The sequence below is a fragment of the Nannospalax galili genome, unplaced genomic scaffold (assembly GCF_000622305.1).
Source record: "Nannospalax galili isolate Female #2095 unplaced genomic scaffold, S.galili_v1.0 scaffold529, whole genome shotgun sequence".
Lineage (NCBI taxonomy): Eukaryota > Metazoa > Chordata > Mammalia > Rodentia > Spalacidae > Nannospalax > Nannospalax galili.
Window position 1 is genome coordinate 842,911 of NW_008360309.1, and position 21,398 is coordinate 864,308.

The window sequence follows — 21,398 nt, forward strand, 5'->3', positions numbered from 1 at the left end:
TCCTGACGTTCTGTAGTCATGGGTGACATGACATGCACCTATGACATCAGTGTCTCCTGGCCACATGCAGGAGTGGGTATGTCCTGGAGTGACTGAATATCAGGTTGGTGGGGGAGCAATATAGCATTGCAGGTCAGGTCAGGGGTGTGGCTCAGTCTCTGAGCACATGCTTAACATGTACAGCCTTGAGTTCCAGCCTCAGCATCACAAATAAGAAAAACAGCATCACATATGAGGCGCAAACCTAGAATCAGATCTCTGGCAACCCACGATGACCCCAACTCCTGCAATGGAAGCCTCTGGCACTAAACAAGTTCATCAGCTCTTGGAGAAAGATTGGTGCTGCTTCTAGCTCTGAAGGGGTTGGTTCTGAGTTCAGGGGTTACCAACCATGCTACAGGCTGCTGCAGCCACTGCACATGATAGGACTCTCCTAACACATGTACACACACACTGTTGGGGCATGTGTGTATGCACACAACATCACTACCTGTGTCCACTGCCTCAGGCTGCAGGGACTGTTTGTACAGTAGGGTATGGTTGCTCAGGGATGGGGTTTACAAGCCTGTAGAGAAGCTTATAATCACTGTCATCAGAAGCCAATTACCATCCTGTCTCCATTCATAAAAGCTGTTTTCTTTTCTAGTTCATAGCTCTGCTGTGTCTGGCTGTCCCCTGCTCACCCTGAATGCCTGCCAGCCTCCAAGACAGCCAGGAGCTCTGTCCTTTGGGGACTTTAACTGTTACCCTGGCTGTGAGTTCTACAGGTTCCACATGACACTCAGATCCTGAAAGATTCAAACCATGCTGGCCAGTCCCTACGCTCTGCCAGGCCCAGTGGTGCACGCCTGCCATCCTAGCACTTAGAGGCTGAAGTACAAGTTTCAGGCAAGCCATGCAACTTAGCAAGACTTTGTCTCAAAGATGAAGCAGTAAATAGAGGAGCGGGGACACAGCTCAGTGGGACACTGCCTGCTTTGCATGTGCGAAGCTCTAGGGTCCATCTCTAATACTTTAAAAAAAAAAAAAATGCCAGTAAGATGGCTCAGCAGGTAAAGATAAAGATGCTTATTGCCAAGACTGACACAGAGTTCAGTCCCTATAACACCCAGAGTAGAATGAAAAATGTCCTCTGACTTCCACACATACTATGGTGTACACACACACACACACACACACACACACACACACACCACACAAAATAAATAAAAGTTTAAAAAGTCACTGTCCTCTGTTCTTTCCACCCACACTGACCACAGAGGCCCTTTAATGTGCTATGAAACCATGGCACTCAAGCCCCTGTGCCAAATGTCCTTCAGTAACTGATCCTCACTCCCAAAGCTCAGGTTCAGGACACATGGGGCCCAGTGCAATGCTCTGCGCCTGTTCAATCAACAGTGGTTTCCTGGATAAGCAAGTCAATTCCCTAGACATACCAAGTTCTGCTTTTCTGTGCACTGCTATGCTAGCAAACTCTACCACATCTTTCAAAGTCCATGCTAGAAATCCTAGCCTTATTGCTCCCAAGGTTAGCTGTACCCCGAATATTCTTTTAGTGATTGCTCTGCTCCATTCTACTTCATTCCCCACCTAGGCTGGGGTCGGGGGCGGTCCCTGGAAGGCCAGGGCCAAGCAAGGACCCAGATTCGTGACACCTACACAAAGGTGCCTTAGCCTTTCTGGAACTGACTTCCTGCCCTTTTTAGTCTCTCCATGGCCACCACATGCAGCTCTTTAACTATGCTGTCTTTTTCCCCAAATAGGAGCAGACCATGCTGCTGCCATAAGAAGAGGGGAGCCACTTGACCTGGGATATGTCACCAAACCTCTCTACACCTGTTTCCCCATCCATCACTATCTTCCAGGGCAAGTAATGGGTGCTGGCACATAAGCTCCCTAACAAGGAAGCAGACAGGGCTGGCGTAGACTCTCTCACAGCCACTCAAGGCCTGGACCCAATGGGCCACACTCCTCCCTAACACTTCCCTACCATCCTTTTTTTCCTTTTTTTTTTTTTGTTTTGTTTTGTTTTGTTTGTTGAGACAGGGTCCCATGTAGCCCAGGTTGGCCTTGAGCTCTCTGTATAGCTGAGGATGACCTTGTGCTTCCACCTCCTGAGTGCTAGGAGGTCAGGTGTGCACCGTCACTTCTAGCTGTTCCCTGCCATGTTTAAGGTCTATTAGCTATGGGCCCAGGTCTGGTTGCAGCGAGTCATGCCCTCCTGCCACACTAGGTGCTGGGCATGCTGGCTGTTCTCCCTTACAAAGCAGGATGAAGAGACCATACACTGTGGTGGGGACTGCAGTGGCACAGGACCGGGGTTCCATGGTCCTCCTGAACTGTGCTGCTAGGCATTCTCAGGGCCTGTTAGGCATTCTCAGGGCCTGCTAGGCATTCTCAGGATCTGCTGGGCATCTCAAGGCCAGGAGCAGCAGAATCCAGGGTCCTCTGTGCATGGTTCCAGCCCAGCCTAGGCTACTGAGAACTGCCAGAGGCGGCACAGGATCTGACACTTCACATTGACCACCTAGGCTGCTGCATGTCTATTCAGAAAAAAAGCAGCAGCACTGCACATGACAGAACAGAGCCCAGCACTCTGTTTTTCTTGTCTTTATCTTCTAATTGAAACAGTGTTACAACTGTGCACACAGGTGTCCAAGTTTCAGGGATTCTGAACTATCCAGAGATGATTTGAGGTCTCTGGATCTGGTGAGGCCAGCCTTGTCAACCCAGCTACTCAGGAGGCTAAGGCAGGAAGATCGAGTTCAAGGCCAGCCTAAGCTACAGAGTGAGCTCTTGGATCAAAATGAAAGGTGAGAAGTGGGCTGGGAATACAGCTGTGTGGGAGAGCACTTGCCTAGCACAGAAGGGCCCTGTTTCCCATTACTAGAACCATGAAAAACAAATTTTCATGGGAGAAGGGAGAGCCCAGGCACAATGGCACCTGTGATCCCAGCACTAGAAGGCTGAGGTGGGAGGATGGCAAGTTTAAGGCCAGTCTGGGCTACATGCCAGAAACTTGTCAGAAAAAAAGAGGGAGGGAAGAGAGAGACACATGGAGCTTAACATGTGGATTTGGGGATCCATACAAGGCTCTAGAACTCCAGAGTACAAAGTAATTATTTCATTCATGACTGTTCACTCTTATTTTTTTTAATTTTTAATTATTTTATTTGTTATTTTTATCTTATTTTATGTGTATGAGTGCATTGCTTGCATGTATATGAGTGCACCCGTGTTATGAAATGCTGCGGAGGTCAGAAGAGGGCTTCAGATTCCTCTGGAACTGGAGTTAAAGATGGTTCATAGCCACCATGTGGATCCTGGGAATCAATTCTGGGTCCTCTGCAAGAGCAGTCAGTGCTCTTAACCATCTCTTCAGCCCCAATAGAAAACATTTCCATTGCTGAAATAATTTTTGATGTTATTTAATAGGGAATATACCAACCAGTGAGGAAAGTGTCTTTAATATGGTCAGCAGAAGCCCATAGAAAAGCTTCTACCAGTTACAAGCCAATCAAATGCGTGCTCTCTCTCTCTCTCTCTCTCTCTACACATATGTATATGGTGTGTGTGTATGTGTGTGTGTGTGTGTGTGTGTGTGTGTGTGTGTGTATGTGGTGCTCTTCGTCTGCCAAAAACATTGACGGGGTGCCAGCTGCCAGCCACTGAGGCATCATGTATGGGATGACCTATGATTGTTTCAACCTAGGAATCAAAAAGGCATTGGGTTGGAAAGTGTTTAATCACTTCTCTTAGGAAAGCAAGGTCTTTGGGTACCCAGACTCCCTTCTTTAAGGTACCTTGGTGTCAACTCCTGTGAAGGAATAAAGAAGAAACTCTATGAAGTCATATCCACAAACAGTTTTTTGTTTTAAGGTGTGACAGTGACTATATAAAGACTGTCTGACTCTCATTTCAACCAAGAGAGGCACCTGACCTGTTCTGAGAACCTCTTCCTTCAGATTTCTTCTGGAACTTTGCTCTGAAATAAAGGCCTTACTTGCTATTTATTGAAACCATGTATCCAGTATGTGATGGGGAAGGAAAAGCCACCCTTATCTTATCAGTAAATGCTTTTCCCTTTCTGACCCAACAAAACAGGCAACCAGAAACAGATGATAATATCAATTTAATCCCTGTTGTTTACAACATAATGAAATAATTCTATTTGTTTCTAATTCCAAATATTCACTGCTTTCAGCTGCTTAATTTTTTTCTTACAAGACACACACACACACACACACACACACACACACACACACACACAGGAGAAGGTTTAATTGACAAACCAATAAAACAAGTAACAAGAGCTACACTCATAATAAAAACATAATTGGACATAGTTCCTACATAGCATTTAACTAAGACCAATGACATGAAAAATCATCGTTGTAATTCAACTACAGAAACCCTAATGACAAACCTACGTAAATCACACCCCCTAATCAAAATTATTAATCACTCACTCATCGATTTACCAACACCATCTAGTATCTCAACATGATGAAACTTCGGATCCCTACTAGGAGTATGCCTAGGATTACAAATCGTTACCGGGCTATGGAGCTTAACATGTGGATTTGGGGATCCATACAAGGCTCTAGAACTCCAGAGTACAAAGTAATTATTTCATTCATGACTGTTCACTCTTATTTTTTTTAATTTTTAATTATTTTATTTGTTATTTTTATCTTATTTTATGTGTATGAGTGCATTGCTTGCATGTATATGAGTGCACCCGTGTTGTGCAGTGCCAAGGAGGTCAGAAGAGAGCTCCGGATTCCCGTGTCCTAGTTTGTTTCTCCACTGCTGTGACAAAACACTCTGACCAATACCAACTTGGGGAGGAAAGGGTTTACTCAGCTTACATCTCCTGTGTCACAGTTCATCAGGGACCCCAAGGTAGGAAGTACGGGCGTGCCAAGGAGGTCAGAAGAGAGCTCCGGATTCCCGTGTCCTAGTTTGTTTCTCCACTGCTGTGACAAAACACTCTGACCAATACCAACTTGGGGAGGAAAGGGTTTACTCAGCTTACATCTCCTGTGTCACAGTTCATCAGGGACCCCAAGGTAGGAAGTCAGGGCAGGAACCTGGAAGCAGGAGCTGGACACAGGCCATGGAGGAACACTGCTTACTGACTTGCTCTCCTGGCCTCTGCTCAGCCTGCTTTTTTATGCAACACAGGCCCACCTGCCCAGGGGTGGCACCACCCAGTGGGCTGGGCCCTCCCACATCACTCTTCAAGAAGATGCCCCACAGACATGGCCATAGGCCAGTCCAATAGAGGCAATTCCCCAACTGAAGCTCCCTCAACCCAGGTGTGTCAAGTTGACACTAAAGCTATCCAGCACACCCTGGAACTAGAGTTAAGGATGGTTTGTAGCTGCCATGTGGGTGCTGGGAATTGAACCCGAGGCCTCTGCAAGAGCAGTCAGTGCTTTTAACCACTGAGCCGTCTCTCCAGCCCCCACTCTTATTTTTTAATAGTTATTTATTTCTTTTTTTCTTTATATAGAGGGTCTCTTGTAGCCCAATCTGGCTTCCGGCTAGGTATACAGTGAGGATGATCTTGAACTCCTGGTCCTCCTGCCTTGGCCTCCCAGAGTAGAGATGCTAAGTGCTGGGACGACTGACATTCAGCATCATGCCTAGCCTGTGTACACACACACACACACACACACACACACACACACGCACACATATATATATATTTGGTCTTTTTGAGACAGGGTCTCCCTGTAATTCCAGCTGTCCCAGAACTCACTATGTAGACTGGGCTGGCCTTGAACTCACAGAGATCCGCCTGCCTCTGCCTCCCAAGTGCTGGGACTACAGGCGTGCACCACCATGCCCAGCTTTTTTCCTGCATGTAGGTAAGTGCACCTGTGTCGTACAATGCCCGCGGAAGACATAAGAGGCTGTTGGATCCCCTGGAACTGGAGTTTTGGACAGCTGTTAGCTGCCATGTGGGTGCTGGGATTCAAACCCAGGTCTTCTGCAAGAACAGTCAGTGTTCTTAACCACTGAGCCATCTCTCCAGCCCCGTCTTTTTTCCTTTTTTAAGACAGGGTCTCACTATATAGCCCAGGCTGGGACTCAGGGATCCTCTAGCCTCAGCCTCCCAAGTGCTGGCATGTGGCACCATGCCAGGCTCACAGTAAAGGATTAATAACTAATAATAAAAAAATAACACAATGCACTGTAATAAAAGGTGTGTGAATGGGGTCTCCTCTCCTCCTCCTCCCGCTCCACAGAACAAAAGCCCCCGAAACCGGAGTACTCCCACAAGATGGAGGCAGCAAATGTGCCTCAGTGAAGAAACAGATGTCTGACAAGCATATTCTAAAAATAGCACAGTGACCAAGGAGGGGTCAACAGGGGATAGTGTTTTACTTTTTTTTTTTGAGTATTACATAAGTTTATTTAGGAAACATGCACTGCTCTGCTGAACAGCCCTTACTTAAACCTGTTCCAAGGCCTCTAGCATGATGATACTGTTTCCTCATATGACCACCATTCCAACGATATTCTGCTGCCACTAGTCACCATCTCTACACAGTCATCTATCACAAGATTCATAAAGGGACCCTCAGTACTCCTTAGACATGTCTGCCACCATTTAACTTAATTCTTCAGCTCAGGAGAGTGGGCCTTGCTCATGGTGGCTCCTGGGCAGGCTCCAGGCAGCCTAACACTCCGCCTGTGCGCCTGACATCTGACTGTTGTACTTTTTTTGAGACAGGGTCTCACTATGTGGCTCTGGCTGGCCTGGAATGCTCCATCCTCCTGCCTCAACCTGGAACTCACTGTGTAAACCAGGTTGGCCTTGAACTCACAGAGATCCACCTGCCTCTGCCTCCTGAGTGATGTGATTAAAGGGGTGCACTACCATGCCCATCTAATAAGATATACTTCCAAAACTAAAAATGCATTTCTCTGGGGCCAGCTGGGGAGGTGGCATGGTGGATAAAGCCCTTTCTGCAAGCATGAGGCAGTGTCCTAGGCAAGATAGGAGGTGGAGACAGGCGAATGAACAAGAGGACCCCATCTCAAAGAAGGCAGAAGTCAAGGACTGATACCCAAGGTGTCCTCTGACCTCCAGAGGCATGCCATGGCATGCACACAGGCACTCACACACAGGAAAACAGATAAAGGATTTTTAAAAAAGTAAATACATGGGCATGGCTCAGAGGTCAAAAACACTTGTTCTTGCAGAGGACCTGAGTTCAATTCCCAGCACCCACATCGGGCAGCTCATAATCACCTTAAACTCCAGCTCTAGGGGATGCAACAACTCTGGCTTTGTGGGCACCTGCACTCACATGCACATACACAGACACATACAAATAATTAATTTAAAAAATAAAATTAGCTGGGTGTGGTGGTGCATGCCTTTAGTCCCAGCACTCAGGAAGCAGAGGCAGACGGATCTCTGTGAGTTCAAGGCCAGCTGAGGCTACAGGGAGACCCTGTCTCAAAAAAGACACCCCCCCCCTAAATTAAAGCTGGGCATGGTGGTACATGCCTTTAATCACAGCACTGGGAGGTAGATCTCTGTGAGTTCAAGGCCAACCTGGTCTACATAATGAGTTCCAGGACAGCTGGGCCTACAGGAAGACTCTGTCTCAAAAAGACCAAATAATAATAATAAAAAAAAATAAAATCTTTCTCCAGGGAATATGACAACCTCTTCTGGCCTCGATGGGCATTTCACACATGTGGTACACTTACATACATGCAAAACATACACACAGATAAGCCAAAATTTAAGAGATGAACTTTATGGGATACATATGTTATATCTCAATAAAGTCTTTTTTTTTTTTTTTTTGGTCTTTTTGAGACATAGTCTGCCTGTAGCCCCAGCTGGCCTAGAACTATGTAGACCAGGATGGCCTCAAACTCACAGAGACCTGCCTGCCTCTGCCTCCCAAGTGCTGGGATTAAAGGCGTGTACCACCATGCCCCGCCAAATCCCGACTTTAAAAGGAAAAAAAGTTAAAATATTTTTAAAGTAAATTAGAAAATGCATTTATTTGTGTGGTGTTGAGAATGGAACCCAGGGCTTCATAAATGGTGGGCAAGTGCTCTGCTGCTGAGCTAAACCCCAGTCATAAACAAAATGCTTTTTTTCTCCTTTGTTTTTGGTGATGGGATCTCACTATGTAGCCCATGTTGGCCTAGAACCCATAGCAATCTCCCTGCTTCAGCCTCCAGAGTTTTGGGTTACACTCATGGGCCTCCACACCCAGGTATAAAATGCATTTTAAAAATTTATTCATTTATTGATTTATTTTTAAGACAGACTGTGACAGGATCTCATATACCTTACTCAGGCTGGCCTCCAACTACCTGTGCAGCTGAAACTGGCTTGAAACTCCTGAGCCTCTTGCTTGTAGGGCCCAAATGCTGGCATAATAGACATGCACTACCACGCCTGGCTGGAAATGCATTTTTTTGGGGGGGGGGGTCTTTTTGAGACAGGATCTGCCTGTAGTCCCAGCTGTCCTGGAACTCACTATGTAGACCAGTCTGGCCTTGAACTCACAGAGATCCACCTGCCTCTGCCTCCCAAGTGTTGGGATCAAAGGCTTGCGCCACCAAGCCTGGCAGGAAATGCATTTAAAAAAACAAAACAAAACATTTCTTTCTTTTGTGGGGTGGGGTGCATATGTGTTGTCGTGTGCATGTGGAAGTCAGAGAACTTGTGGGGCTCTCTTCTTGCATCATGTGGGTCCAGGGGATAGAATTCAGGTTGTCAGTCTTGACAACAAGCACCTTTACCTATTAAGCCTTCAAGGAAAGCCGTTTTAAAAAGCATTGGTTTAGCAGGCGTGGTGGTGCACGCCTTTAATCCCAGCACTTGGGAGGCAGAGGCAGGTGGATCTCTGTGAGTTCAAGGCTAGCCTGGCCTACATAGTGAGTTCCAGGCCAGCTGGGGCTACAGGGAGACCCTGCTTCAAAAAGACCAAAAACAAGAAAGAAAGAAAGAAAGAAAGAAAGAAAGAAAGAAAGAAAGAAAGAAAGAAAGAAAGAAAGAAAGAAAGAAAGAAAGAAAGAAAGAAAGAAAGAAAGAAGAAAGGATTGGCTTGCAAAACTTAAACAAATGAACAGTTCTGATCCAGTAAGTAATTTCTGCTAGTATCTATCTGTAAAAATAGATGTGAGGGACCAAACGCTGGATAACCCTGGAAAGAAGATGGTCTCGCTAGGAGGTGGCCTGACAAAGCACTGTGACTAGATGGCTCAGACCTCTGGGAGAGAACCTCAAAACAGCTTCTCCAACATCAGACTTGCTCAATTCATTCCATACTCAACTCTTGCATTTCCTAGACACAAATGAAGAAAACTTGGCTGGAGGCATAGTTAGGTGGTAAAACACTTGTCTAGCAGGCATGAATCCCTTGGCTCCATCCCAGCACCAAAACAAATCAACAAACAGCAACCATTATCTTGCAGTCCTCTGTGTGCATATGTATGTATGTATCACCTGTGTGAGTGTGGAGGCCAGAGGTCAACATAAAGTGTCTTTCTCAATCACTCTATAATGACAATGATGATGAGGAGGAGGATTATTTTGAGATAGGGTCTTACTATGTAGCCCTGGCTAGTCTGGAACTCAGCTATGTAGACCAGGCTGGCCTTGAACTCACAGGCATTTGTCTGCCTCTGCCTCCCAGGAGCTGGTATTAAAGGTGTGTGCCACCAAGTCCAGCCTATCTTACTTTTTGGGACAGGGTCCTACCTGGCCTGGAGCTCAGGCTAGGCTACCCAGCCATTGAGCCCCAGGGATCTCCTGTCTCCCTCTCTCTAGTCCTGGGATAATAAGCATTCATCACCAGGCCAGGATTTTCTTTTTCTTTTTTTGGTCTTTTTTTTTGAGACAGAGTCTCTTTTTGAGACTCAAAAAGACATATGCCTTTTCCTCTCTTTAGTGACGCCACAAAGTATTTTTAAGATTATATTAAGTGGGGCTGTTTAATTGGCTCAGTGGTTAAGAATACTGACTATTCTTACAGAAGACCCAGGTTCGAATCCCAGCACCTACATGACAGCTAACACTTGTCCGTAACTCCAATTCCAGGGGATCTGATGCCCTCGTCTGACCTCCAAGGTCATTTTATTATTTTTATGTGTATGCGTGTTATGCCTGCATGTAGGTAAGTGCGCCCATGTCATGCAATGGCCACGGATCCCCTGGAACTAGAGTTATGGTGGACAGTTGTTAGCCATCATGTGGGTGCTGGGATTCAAACAGGGTCTTATGCAAGAACAGCCAGTGTTCTTAACCACTGAGCCATCTCTCCAGCCCCCAGACCAGGATTTTCTTTATGTAGGTTCTAAGGATTGAACTCGGGTCTTCATTTTGCGCAACAAGCATTTTACTGACTGATATCTCCTCGGCCACCTGGCCCCCAAACTGTTTTTCTTGAGGTGCTTTACCCATAATATCAAGAGTCAGGTTGGGGTGCTGCTTAGGAGTTAGGGCACTTGCCTAGAATGTGTGAGGTCCTAAATTCCATCGCCAGTACTAAGGGGAGTGTCAGCACCCCAACCCCAGGACAATAGGCCTTGTTTCTTCTAGATTTCTCTTGACACTTTGCACAGGAGGGACTCCCAAGATTCCCTGAGCTTTCACCTCAATGTAGCAGAGAATCAGATGTTTGATGTTTGGGCCCTGCCTCCTCAGGCAGGACGTCTGAGTGGGGAGATCAAAGGCCCCCCCTGCTGCTAAGCTACCACAGGCCTGTGCCCAGCGGCTCTGCAGGAAGCAAGCCTTCCACCTTCCTGCTCAGAGAACAGTAGCAATTTAGTCATTTTGACCTGGTCCTGCAGCCTCACCTAAAAGTGAACAGGAAGGGCTCTAAGGGGTCTCACAGCTAGGGCCCACCTCACCCATGCTCACTCTGGACTCCCCAAAACCCATCCATGACTGCAGCTCAGCTGTACAGAGGCAACAGCTTCAACAGCTACCATAGAGGGATCCATGCAGAACTGGCATCTCTGATCAGCAAGATCCCACACAAATCAACACCCATCTATGTACTTTATTATTATTATTATTTTGGGTCTTTTTGAGACGGTTTCCCTGTAGCCCCAGCCAGCCTGGAACTTGCTATGTAGACCAAGCTGGCCTTGATTTCACAGAGATCCACTTGCCTCTGCCTCCCAAGTGCTGGGACTAAAGGTGTGCGCTACCACGCCTGGCTTATTCTATTTTTTTAAAATGTGTGTGAGTGTATTGCCTGCACGTATGTAAGTGCACCTGTGTCATGTGATGCCTTCGGAGATCAGAAAAGGGCATCAGATCCCCTGGAACTGGAGTTACAGATGGTTGTTAGCTGCTGTGTAGGTGCTGGGAATTGAACCTTGGTCCTCTGCAAGAGCCACCAGTGCTCTTCACTGCTGAGCCATCTCTCCAGCCCCCTGATTTTTTTTTAAACTATATGTAACAATTACGTTGTCAAAGCTTAATTTTATATACACATTATACATGTGTGTATAAGAATGTATACACAGGGAAGAGGGAGATGGTTCAGCACCCATGTTTGACAGAGTGACACTGGACATCCTCCTCTGGCATGTTGTGTGTGCATGTGTGTGTGTGTGTGTGTGTGTGTGTGCATATGACAAAGCACACATGAAACACACACATATACAAGCACGTGCACCAATACACATACTGTGGTTGTTATTATTATTTCAAAGCTGGGGATAAAACCCAGGACCTTGAAAATACTAGAAAGTACTCTCTGTTGAACTGTACCCTATGACCCTGTTTGAAGTTGAATGGAAAGTCCCCAAGCCTAGTTTCCACAGGAGAAGCTTAAGGTAACATGACCCAGAGGAACATTCTGGCACCATCCTCAGTGCAGGGAGAGACCTTTGAGGGGTGACAGCACTGGGCCAGCCTTATAGGAAACAGCACCATTATTGATTTTGACAAGAAAGCCACCATCCTCCTCCTATGCTGCATACATGCAAATCTGACTCAGGGGAACTCAAAAACTTCCAGAAGAATCCTTCCCAGCGCCAGTCCCCCATGGTTTTGTACTACAACTTTAAGTGGCTGAAACACTAGCCCTCCTGAATCTGAGAAGTATTTCTTTACTCTGTTTAGCTGGTGTCAAGGAGCTTGGGCAGGTCACAGAGAGGCTCTGGTCTGGCAGCAATCAGCAGCATCCCAGATGTTGAACACGCCCCCACCCCCCACCCCCACCCCACCTACGCACCAACAGAGACTGGGAAACACAAGCTTAGGCAGCCACCTAGGGGCAGTCCCTTTCAGCTAAGCTTTTCTGGATCAAGTCAAAGTCACGACTCTGACTTAGGAGAACCGCCTGGGAGTGGTGTGGGGTATGGGGGTTATCCCTCCATCAACTCCAGAGATGAACATAAACAATCAACAATAAACCAGAGAGGGGCACGGAGGAAGGTCAGGGGTACAGGCAAAGCATGCAGCAGCATTCCCCAGCTTTAGATTCATGGCTGGTAAAATGGGGATCACTCTGAATATCTAGCTGATGGGATTTTTCTAAGGCCCAGAAAAATCTTGAGATCTTTCTAAGGTCCAGTCCTAATATTATTTGTTCATTTGCTGGACGTTTTTTTGAAGACAGGATCTTATGTAGCCCAGGCTGGACTGGAACTATCTATGTAACTGAGACTAGCCTTGAAATACTGATCCCCCTGCCTCAGTGTGCCAAGTACTGGGAAGGATAGGCATGTGCCACCACATCTGGCTGTGTCAAGCACTCTTTAAAAAATTTCTAATTACATTTATGAAATGGGGGGGGGCTGGTGTGGGCACAAGTGCCCAAGCATGCCACAGTGTCAGTGCAAATGTGGAGGTCAGAGGGTAACTTTTGGGAGTCAGTTCTCTTCTTCCACCATGAGGATCATGGGGATGGAACTCAGGTGTTTAGTTTTAGCAGCAAGCCCCTTTACCTACTCAGTCATATCAACAGCCCTCAAGCACTATTTACAGTTCAAGGCCAGCCTGAGCTACAGAACAAAACACTGCCTCCAAAAAATATTTCAATGAATAAATACAATAAAATGATAAAGTAGAAATAAAGAAGGGCTGTTAAAACTACAAAACAGCTAGGCATGGTGGCACTGCCTTTAATCCCAGCACTCAGGAGGCAGAGGCAGGTGGATCTCTGTGAGTTTGAGGCCAGCCTGGTCTACATATCGAGTTCCAGGCCAGTTAGGGCTACAGAGAGACCCTGTCTCAAATAATCCCACAACCAAACAACAATAAAAACAAGGGAATTTTTTTTTTTTTAAATTAACTACAAGAGAAATGTTGGGCGGTGTTTGCAGGGATGGTTGAGTGATGGGGATGGGGAGGGACGGACACACAGGTGCACATGTGGGAAGCACAAGGTGGCCGCAGCCGGCTGGCACCTGGGGCTTCCACTCAGGTTCCGAGGGAGGGCCACAGAGTGGTGCTGAGGAAATTCGATGCGGGGACTCGGCGGGCAAGGGTCACAGGTGGGGGTGTGGGGTCGGTCACCCCGGCCTCCGCGGGGTTACGGCGAGGCCACGGTACCAGCCGTGGGGTTGTCACCCGCAGGATAGCTCTGTGTGAGGTCGAAGCTCGGCCTGGCCGTGAGGTCCCGGGGACCCGCTACACAGTGTGTGTTGGGGGTGGTCTGTCACCTCTACGCGCCCGTGACGCTGCTGTCACAACAACATCGGCCCGCGCCGCGCTTCCTCCCAGCCCGGCCAGAGCGGTCCCCCGCCGCCCCGCGTCGCCCTGCGCCCTTCGGGTCGCGCTCACCTGCCCGAACGCGTTGCCGCCGCCGCCACAGCCGCCTCAGCCGCCGCAGCCACCGCAGCCCCGCCTCACACTCCCCCAGCGCGCGCCTCGGGCGGGGCCCAGGCCGCGCCGCCATTGGCCACACACTGACCAATCAGGGCCAGATACAGCGAGAATTGGTACGCACGAAGCGGACGGACATTCCTTCTGACCAATAGCTGGTTAGGAGGGGCGGGGGAGGTGGTGCCTCTGGTCCTCCAGAGTGTTCCCTCAGTGCAAGGCCGGGAAGGTGGTAGTGGCGGGCAGGCGCAAAGGTGCGAAATGATTGGAGCCAGCAGGAAACGGGCAGCATTCTTGACCAATCGCTAAAGGGACTAGGTGGGGCTTCGTGAAGAGGCGGCTCTGGGTACCCCAAGTGTTTACCCAGGTCTAGGGAGGAAAGAAGAGGAGAAGCGCGAAGATTGGAGTCCGGCAGAAAACGGGCAGCGCTCCGACCAATCGCTGAAGGTTGGAGGAGGGGTTACATGGAGTAGCGACCCTAGTTCTCCAGAGCGTTCCTTTGGGTGTGAGGCCTGGAGGCAGGGTCTGAAGGTGCGTGAGGATTGGATCCCCGCAGAAAATGGGCAGCGCTCTCGGACAAATCGCTGGAGGGCAAAGGCGGGACTCCGAGCAAGCTAGCGCGCTGGGCGGAGCTGAGGCTCCAGAAGCAGAGGGAGTAGCCTGGAGGGAGACGATGATTGGCCTTGAAACTGAAGACGGACAGATCCACTAGCCAATCGCAACCGCCGTAGGTGGTGCATCCTCCAGACTGGCCTGGGGCGTGCTAAGTGCAAGTCCACAGCAGTGCGTCCAAGGGGGTTGGCCTTGGACACTCCGCTGTGGCTTCACCGACTCCCACTCAGCGCGGAAGCGTCCTACTTCGTCCTGAACTTGGACCTTAACAGTTGAAGGACTCTTGGTTAATTCTCAGCCTGTCCCTCTCCCACTGCTCCCCCGCAGATGAGCAGAAACTCCAGGTCACTCAGCCGCCGCCTGCAGCTTGAGCTCTTGTGCAAACGTGGAAATCAGAGCTGGAATCGCTCAGACCAGCTGACTGATTTTCTGAAAACGATGTCTTTGGGTCCAAGCTTTATCCTTCAAGGGATCCCATGACAATTCTGTGGGACCTCCGCCCTGCTAAGTCTTTGGTGAAACAACTGAGCCCAACCACAATCTCTAGGATCAGAGTACTTTCCCAAGAACCCAAACCAGAACACAGAGGTCAAACTCTCTTTGTTCTGACGAGCTCAGTTTGATCCCTTGGACTCACATGGTGGAGACAGAACTCCTGGAAGTTGTCATCTGACTTTATACATACCCCCCCCCGCCCCCTCGCCACACACACACACGCATAAACAAATAGTTGGAGGTGTGGCTCAACGGTAGAGACATCAGGGGCTTTGCGATCCATCTCTGGCACCCCATCCCTAAGAAAGAAAGCAATCATTTTTTCTTTCATTTAAATTTTATTTTTTTGGCGGGGCATGGTGGTGCATGCTTTTAATCCCAGCACTTGGGAGGCAGAGGCAAGCAGAGGTAGGCGGATCTCTGTGAGTTCAAGGCCAGCCTGGTCTACATAGTGAGTTCCAGGTCAGCTGGGGCTACAGGGAGACCCTGTCTCAAAAAGACCAAAACAATTTTTTTTTGTCTTCTTGAGACAGGGTCTCCCTGTAGTCCCAGCTGACCTGAACTCACTATGTAGACCAGGCTGGCCTTGAATTCACAACAATCCGTCTGCCTCTGCCTCCCAAGTGCTGGGATTAAAGGCATGCACCACCGCACCCGGCTCAAAACAAAATTTAAAAATTTATTTGTATCTTACTGTACAAGTGTTTTGTCTGCATGCATGTTGGTGCACCATACATGTACATATATGCAATATCCACAGAGATCAGAGGAGGGTGTCAGATCCCCTGGACCTGGAATTATAGTTGTTAGCTACCATATGGGTTCTGGGAACCAAACTCAGGACCTCGGCAAAAGAAGCCAGTGCTCTTTGTTTCTTTTGTTTTTTTTTTTTTTGAGATGGGATCTCTCTAGTCCCAGCTGGCCTCGAACACCCTATGTAGACCAGGCTGGCCATGATCTCAGAGATCAGCCTGCCTCTGCCTCCCAATTGCTGGGATTAAAGGCATGTGCCACTATACCTGGCTGGCTGTCTCTGCCATCTTCTGCTCTTAACAACTGAGCCATCTCTACAGCCCCAGTCCCCAAATTCTTTTTTCTTGGGGTCACCTGGTAGATGTGTTTGATCCTCACCAGATCCTGTCTGGTCTCTGAGGCCCAGCTTGTCTATGAAGTAGGGGGTGCCACAGTGTGGCTTTCCACAGTTGAGAGACACTGGCCAGCCTATGCTCCTTGTCTCCAAGATTGATCCCAGGCCTACTCTGTTCCCTGACTCCTATTAAGGAAGATTACTTCAGGGTAGGGAGAGGTCAGACATGGGCTTAAATTTATTTCATATAGGTTCAGGCTAGGGCCTGTGGAAATCAGTCAGCAACAGAATATCTTGGGAGGAAGCAAGGCTAAACTTAGCCAGGACTCAATTTCAGGGCTGTATAGTGCCCCCCACCAGGACCTTCATTCTCAAAGTTCAAATGAGGAAGCTCACACTTCAGAAGCCACTATCTTGAGGCCACCATGGGACTCCCTACAGAGCCACTATAACCGTCCTGGCATGAGGAATAAAGATATTCTAAATTGACACTAGTGCTTATCAGAATATTGAAACAATGACCCCCAAGAACTTGGAATTTCCGCACAGATCTCATGCTGGTAGAAGGAAGAGACTGAAGCAGTGGCAGTCGCCACAGGAGAAGCTTATCTCTGGTAAAGATTTCACAGAAGACAGTTTGCCAGACCACCTTTTAGGGGTGCAGAGACAGTGACTAGTCTGTGATGGGCAGGACCACTCCTCATCACTAAGCCTGGTGACCTGAATTCAGTCCCCAACACCCATGTAGTGGAAGGAGAGAACTGACATCCAAAAGTTGTCCTCTGACCTCAATAGTAAGCCGAGGCATGCCCCAAGATTTCTCAGAGGCACACACACAGAGACACACAGGAAATAAGTTGACTAACTTAAAAATTAAACCTGGGGGTAGAGAGATGGCTCAGTGGTTAAGAGCACTGGCTGCTCTTGCAGAAGACCTAGGTTTGGTTCCCAGCATCCATATGGTAGCTAACAGCCACCCTTAACTCCAGTTCTGGATCCAGTGCCCTCTTCTGGCCTCCACTGGCACTGCACACGTGTGGTACACACGTGGTGGAAAAAACACTCATCACATAAAATGTTTTTAAAAATTAAAAAAAAAAAGCTGGGCGTGGTGGCACACGCCTTTAATCCCAGCACTCAGGAGGCAGAGGCAGGCGGATCTCTGTGAGTTCAAGGCCAGCCTGGTCTACATAGTGAGTTCCAGGGCAGCTGGGGCTACAGGAAGACCCTGTCTCAAAAAAAAAAATTAAAAAAAAAATGAAATCTCGATCTTTTGTCAAGACTTTCAAGTCTCTGAAAATGTCTTAGGGTCAACTAACTAGACCTCCTTTCTTTTTTTTTTTTTTTCCAAGAAGGTTTACTATGTATCCATGGCAGGCCTGGAATTCCCTATGTAGACACCAAGCTGGTCTATAATTCATAGGGATTCTCCTGCCTCTGTCTCCTGGGTGCTGGAATTGAAGGTGTGTGCCACCACACCCCACGGCCTGTTTTGTTTTGGGGTCTCATGTAGCCCGCACTGGATTCAAATTTGTTATGTACTTGAACTGGAGACCCTCCTGCTTCTTCCACTACACCTGGTTTTATGAGGTGCTGTGATCAAACCCAGGGCCTCGTGCATGCTAGGTGAGCACTGCTACAAACTTAGCACTAGTCCAAGCACCTGCTTATGTGTTTAACTGATTTATTGAATTGATTATTGAACAGGGAGGTGGCCAACCCTGGCTTGCTAGGGCCGCCAGGGCCCAAGTTTTGACCCTAAGAACTTCAGTAACTACAGGAATTGATGGCCAAGTGAAGAGAAAGACATCACCATCCAGAGAGCTCCAGCCTCTGCACCAGCCTACCAGACTTTGGGAGGAAGGGAAACTCCTGGAAGACCTCGTGGCTCCCTTTGGGACAGTGCCAAGTGAGGCAAGGGTCAGGCAGTGGTCCAGGGCTGGGCTGCCTCTGCTGGTGGTGCCAGAGATGCTGGCTGGGCCTGCAACTGGCAGCAGTGACAGCAGCTGATGGCCCACTGTGGGCGCCGCAGTAGAGCCTAGCACTGAGCTGGGATCCCAGCAGCTGTCTGCTTGGCCTCACTGAGACAGTGCTTGTGCTTCTCCATCTGAATTAAGAGATCCAGGGGGCTCATCACAAGCCTACTGTGGGTCAAGACCCAGGGTCAACTAAAGCCAGGAGAACGTGTGCCCAAAGTTAGGAAAGACAAGGTTGGCAGAAGAGGAGGGTTGTGCAGGGTGGTGAGCTGGGATCCTGGTCTATTTCTTATCTGGAAAGTAGGACTCGGCCCCAGCTTCTTAGAAATGGGTCCACAATGAAAAGGCAGTAAAAGCCAGAACAGTGGTGCAGGCTTGAGATCCCAGCACTCAGAAGGTAGAGGCAGGTGGATCCCTGGGAGTTCAAGGCCAATCTGGTCTTTATAAAGTGAGTTCCAGGCCAGCTAGGACTACAGAGTGAGACCCTGTCTCAATAAATAATAAATACTACAAAAAATTGAAAACACTATTCTATCCCCTGGACCCTGTGCCCTCCTGGCTGGAGGCATGCTGAACATAGCCATAGTGGATGCAAATGCAGTCTGAGATACAGGCAGTCAGCCAACTCAGAGAAGTCAGTCCACTCATCCAAGGATGGACAGCGCAGGAAACCAACCTGGACACACTCACACTGGATATGCTCACACCAACTCTTGCAGTACCTTTCCCCTCAGCCCACGTCTCCATGTTGTTAACAAGGGCAGCAAGTAGAAGGGGACATACCTCAGGGGAGGGGCACGTTGTCTGGAGCAGCCTCTGAGCTAGGCCTTGAAGGGGTACCTGTGTGAGGCTGGGGTAGAGGAGGCGACATGCTGAGACAGCCGGGGTCTGGTGGGTGAGAGGATGGGAACCTAGTGCAGTGAAATGGGAGGGGGCTCTTCAGCCCCGAGAAGACTCCACTGGGTTCAGCCACTCAGCCCAGGTCATCAGATCCCAGTGGGCAGGGCTAATAAGGCAGAGCCACCTTGGATGTAAGGATGCTCTAGGCTCTCACATCTGCTTTCCACCTCAGTGCTGTGAGTTTATTCAGGTGAAGTTCAAAGACACAGGAAGTTGGAGGTCCCTGGGGGTGGGGGACAAACCGAAGCTGCCCACAGGGAGTATAGATGGACAGATAAACCGGATGAAGACTCAGCATGGTGATCTCACAAAGATGGACGATGGAGCATATAGGGAGATATGAACTGATGACATAGTCTTATGGTTGCACCACCCTCAAAGCACTGAGCTCTTAACAGGAGGTATCTCATCTGAAAACTCCACTTAGGGGCTAAAACCTAGTGCACTGTGCAGCCAGCCAGCCAGAGGAAGGGCACAGTGATGTTACTCCAGGCAGATGGTATAGTTTCGGCAAAGATCCTGGGCTCAGGGCTGGGGAGGAAGCTCAGTTGGTAGAGTGCTTATAGCCTAGTGGGTAAAGTATTTGTAGCTCAGCATGTACCCAGCATGCACAAAGTCTTGAGTTCTATCCCTAGCACCTGGTAAAATCAGGCAGGGTGATACACACCCGTAATCCAAGCTCTTAAGAGGTGGAGGCGGGAGTATCAGGTCATCAACTACATAGTGAGTTGGAGGATAGCCTGGGCTAGATGAGACCTTGTGTCAAAACAAAACAAAACAAAAAATAACAACAAAAAGAAACAGACCTTGGGGTGGGAAGGCCAGAGTGGCTGGACAAAAAGCAAAAAGCTATAGGGAAGACTGAGGTAGGATGTGTGAGGTGTGGTGTCTGTGAGGTGTTAAATGCAGCCTGGTTTTTTTAATGAAACCAAAGGGAAGCCAGGGGCTGGCAGGGAATATGACGGGGGGTGTGTGTGTGTGTGTGCGTGTGAATCACAGGGTCACCCCTGAAGGTGTCTTGTCAACTGTACCAGAAGTACTCATCCCTGAGACACAGGAACAGGGTCTGAGGCCTGCCCAAGGCCACACACACACACACACACACACACACACACACACACACACACACGGCTGACCCAGTTGCCAAGTCTGAACCAGGAGACCCTTCACCTACATCCTAGTCCCCAGAGTATGGAGCAGGGTGGGGTAACCCAGTCCAAAGTTCATGTCTGCCCCTGAGCCAGCAGGGCCCTTCCCTGTCTGATGGGGGAGAATCAGCCATCTGAGAAGCTGAGCTAGGGTTAAAGCCCCACCAGCCAGCAACAATGGCTAGTTTCCACAGAAACCAAGAGCCTTCTGGGAAAGGCACACTGAGGTTGATGGCTGTGGAAGGGGGAAGGGACGTCTAGGAAGTGCAGGCTGGAGGTCCCTGAGGCCACTCTAAACTCTTGTACTCCTGCTGCCTGGAGATCTGCAGAATGCTGGGAAGGTGACACTGGTGACTGTGTTACATGTGAGGAAACTGAGGCTCAAAGAGAAATGGGCTGCCTGAGACACCAAGGGGAAAAGGACAGGGTGAAACAGGTGGGGTCAGCCTTCCTGGGGTGACCGAGGTGTTGGAGCCTCAATGCCTGGAGACGGAACCCTACTCCTCACACCCTTCTGATGTCCAGGATCAGAGTGAGGCTACTCAAGGCCACAGCTGAGCTGAGACCAGATGCTGAGCAGTGTTTTCTGCCCCCAAGCATGGATGGTGACCTGACCCCAGGCTCAGCTGCCTGTAAATCCCAGGCTGCCCCACTCAGCTGTCCACAGCACCCTCTGATGTCCCTTGTCCCCTACTCTCAGAAGCCACAGCCACAGGCCCCAGGCTCAGCAGGGCTCTGAAGAGACCACTCTAGCCTGCATCAACAGGCTTTAATGCTAGGTACGAGGGGTGGTGTGCTCTGCCAGATGCCACAATCCCTGCCTCTGCCAGCCATACCAAGGGCTCTAGACATCCTCTACAGGTAAGAAAAGTGAACAGATTTCTGTTTTTGAAAATGGGAATCCTCATTTAAAAAAAAACAAACCCTGGAGCTGGAGAGATGGCTCAGCAGTTAAGAACACTGGTTGTTCTTGCAGAAGACCCAAGTTTGAATCCCAGCGCCCACATAGCAGCTAACAACTGACCGTAACTCCAGTTCTAGGGGATCCAACAGCCTCTTCTGTCCTCCTTGGGCACTGCACGACACAGGTGCGTAAACTTACCTATACACACAATACACACATACACATAAAATAAAATAAATAAAAAATATTAAAAAAAAACTAAAACCATAAAGCAATTCTTGCTCTGTAAACAAGTCTGTTTGGGACTGCCATAAACCCTAAACCATAAAGTGATTTCTGCTCTGCAAACAGGCCCAGCTCTACAAACTAGTTCTTCTAAGCCCCAAGAAAAAAGTAGACCTAAATCCTTTACAAACGTCCCTACCCAACTCCCATGACTATTTACATA

General features: G+C 48.7%; 1 protein-coding gene and 1 pseudogene across 1 annotated transcript in view; both read right to left on the bottom strand.

The window, feature by feature from the left end:
- The window catches only part of Slc25a42 (solute carrier family 25 member 42), a 32,485-nt gene extending 18,603 nt beyond the window's left edge, over positions 1-13,882 (bottom strand). Inside the window, exon 1 of the mRNA XM_008824495.2 lies at positions 13,790-13,882. The gene's annotated coding sequence lies outside the window, so the exon portion shown is untranslated. The remainder of the gene's footprint in view (positions 1-13,789) is intronic.
- Positions 6,464-6,663, bottom strand: LOC108490270 (annotated as a pseudogene).
- Positions 13,883-21,398: the final 7,516 nt, after the last annotated feature.